This window comes from Carcharhinus amblyrhynchos, chromosome 15 (assembly GCF_965287045.1).
Source record: "Carcharhinus amblyrhynchos chromosome 15, sCarAmb.v2.hapA, whole genome shotgun sequence".
NCBI lineage: Eukaryota > Metazoa > Chordata > Chondrichthyes > Carcharhiniformes > Carcharhinidae > Carcharhinus > Carcharhinus amblyrhynchos.
In genome coordinates, this window is record NC_137338.1 from 78,027,565 (window position 1) to 78,030,636 (window position 3,072).

Below are 3,072 nucleotides of genomic sequence, written 5' to 3' on the forward strand. Positions count from 1 at the left end.
CAGACAAACAGGCAAAAAACATCCAAAAACACACAGGCACACATACAGAAAACAGGATTAAAACCTTTCCATTCGCGCCCCCACCTTGCCTGATCTCAGTTAAGAACTTAAAACGAGTTAGCCAGGGGGTTTTGCCATCTCAAGGTGACGCACTGCGGCTCTCCCTCAGTGCGGCGCTCCCTCAGCACTGACCCTCCCACAGTGCGGCGCTCCCTCAGCACTGACCCTCCCACAGTGTGGCGCTCCCTCAGCACTGACCCTGCCACAGTGCGGCGCTCCCTCAGCACTGACCCTGCCACAGTGCGGCGCTCCCTCAGCACTGACCCTCCCACAGTGCGGCGCTCCCTCAGCACTGACCCTCCCACAGTGCGGCGCTCCCTCAGCACTGACCCTCCCACAGTGCGGCGCTCCCTCAGCACTGATCCTCCCACAGTGCGGCGCTCCCTCAGCACTGACCCTCCCACAGTGCGGCGCTCCCTCAGCACTGACCCTCCCACAGTGCGGCGCTCCCTCAGCACTGACCCTCCCACAGTGCGGCGCTCCCTCAGCACTGATCCTCCCACAGTGCAGCGCTCCCTCTGCACTGACCCTCCCACAGTGCAGCGCTCCCTCAGCACTGACCCTCCCACAGTGCTGTGCTCCCTCAGCACTGACCGTCCCACAGTGCAGCGCTCCCTCAGCACTGACCGTCCCACAGTGTGGCGCTCCCTCAGCACTGACTGTCCCACAGTGCAGCACTCCCTCAGCACTGACCCTCCCACAGTGCAGCGCTCCCTCAGCACTGACCCTCCCACAGTGTGGCGCTCCCTCAGCACTGACCCTCCCACAGTGCGGTGCCCCCTCAGCACTGACCCTCCCACAGTGCGGCGCTCCCTCAGCACTGACCATCCGACAGTGCAGCGCTCCCTCAGCACTGACCCTTCCACAGTGCGGTGCTCCCTCAGCACTGACCATCCGACAATGTGGTGCTCCCTCAGCACTGACCATCCGACAGTGTGGCGCTCCCTCAGCACTGACCCTCCCACAGTGTGGCGCTCCCTCAGCACTGACCCTCCCACAGTGCGGTGCCCCCTCAGCACTGACCCTCCCACAGTGCGGCGCTCCCTCAGCACTGACCATCCGACAGTGCGGTGCTCCCTCAGCACTGACCCTTCCACAGTGCGGCGCTCCCTCAGCACTGACCATCTGACAATGTGGTGCTCCCTCAGCACTGACCATCCGACAGTGTGGTGCTCCCTCAGCACTGACCCTCCCACAGTGCAGCACTCCCTCAGCACTGACCATCTGACAGTGCAGCGCTCCCTCAGCACTGACCCTCCCACAATGTGGTGCTCCCTCAGCACTGCCGCTTCAACTATGCATTAGGAAAGTGTTGGTGCAAAGGTTTTGTTGTGTAGGGAGGAGAGCTGCTTGAACCCTTGGCCACCTTACTCAGAAGAAAGTGTGTGTCAGTCAGAACCAAAGCTGGATGTCTGCATCACACTGTGAATTGGACTTCTCTGGGGTTCCCAGACCCACACTTGGATTTATTTTTGCCATCTCTGCTTTCCTCTGAGTCACTCCACCTCCTGTCCATCTGCTCCTTGCTGTCTGAACAGTGTCCTGTCCCTTCATTGCCTTCTTTCTCCCTGACCTCTCTCACAGCCTCTGCTGGCTCATATGTTGCCTTCCCAATGTTGTCCCTGACAATGGGGTATTTTTCTAATCTCTCCCTCTCCCTGGCAGCCTGCTCCAGCTCCCAGACCCTTCACTAATTATTGAGCGTAGGAGCGGACAAGAGAATGCTCTGCACACTCTCACTCTAACACACTACCTAATACTCACACGCAATCTCACACACACACACAGTCACACATACGCTCATACGCACTCTCTCACTGTCTCACTCACGCACTTTCTGTCACTCTCTCTCTGTCAGTCTCGCACTCTCTGTCACTTTGTCATTCTCTCACTGTCACTCTCTATCTCTCTCACTCTCACCCTCTGTCAGTCTCACACTCTCTGTCAGTCTTGCAGTCTCTGTCACTCTCGCACTCTCTGTCACACTCTGTCACTCTTGCACGCTCTGTCACACTGTCATTCTCTGTCACTCTCGTACTCTCTGTCATTGTCACTCACACTGTCTGTCACACTCGCACACTTTCTCACTCTCACTCTCACACTCTCTGTCATTCTCACGCTCTCTGTCACTCTCGAACTCTCTGTCACTTTCACATTCTCTGTCACTCTCTCACTCTCTGTCACTTTCGCACTCTCTGTCACTCTCTCATTCTCTGTCACTCTTGCACTCCCTGTCATACTTGCACGCTCTCTTATGCTTACATGTTCTGTCATTCTCACACTTTAGGTTATCTAGGATTGATCAATTGGGCCAGTGGATTGATGAATGGCAGATGGAGTTTAATTTAGATAAATGCGAGGTGATGCATTTTGGTAGATCGAACCAGGGCAGGACTCACTCAGTTAAAGGTAGCATGTTGGTGAGAGTTATAGAACAAAGAAATCTAGGGGTACATGTTATAGCTCCTTGTAAGTGGTGTCACAGATGGACAGGGAGGTGAAGAAGGCGTTTGGCATGCTTGGTTTCATTGGTCAGAACATTGAATACAGGAGTTGGGATTTCTTGTTGAAGTTGTACAAGACATTGGTAAGGCCACACTTGGAATACTGTGTGCAATTCTGGTCACCCTATTAAAGAAAGGATATTATTAAACTAAAAAGAATGCAGAAAAGATTTACTAGGATTCTACTGGGACTTGATGGTTTGAGTTATAAGGAGAGGCTGGTAGATAGGGACTTTTTTCTCTGGAGCGTAGGAAGCTTAGGGGTGATGTTATAGAGGTCTATAAAATAATGAGGGGCATAGATCAGCTAGATAGTCAATATCTTTTCCCAAAAGTAGGGGAGTCTAAAACTAGAGAGCATAGGTTTAAGGTGAGAGGGGAGAGATACAAAAGTGTCCAAAGGGGCAATTTTTTCACACAGAGGGTGGTGAGTGTCTGGAACAAGCTGCCGGGAGTAGTAGTAGAGGTGGGTATAATTTTGTCTTTTAAAAAGCTTTTTGACAGTTAC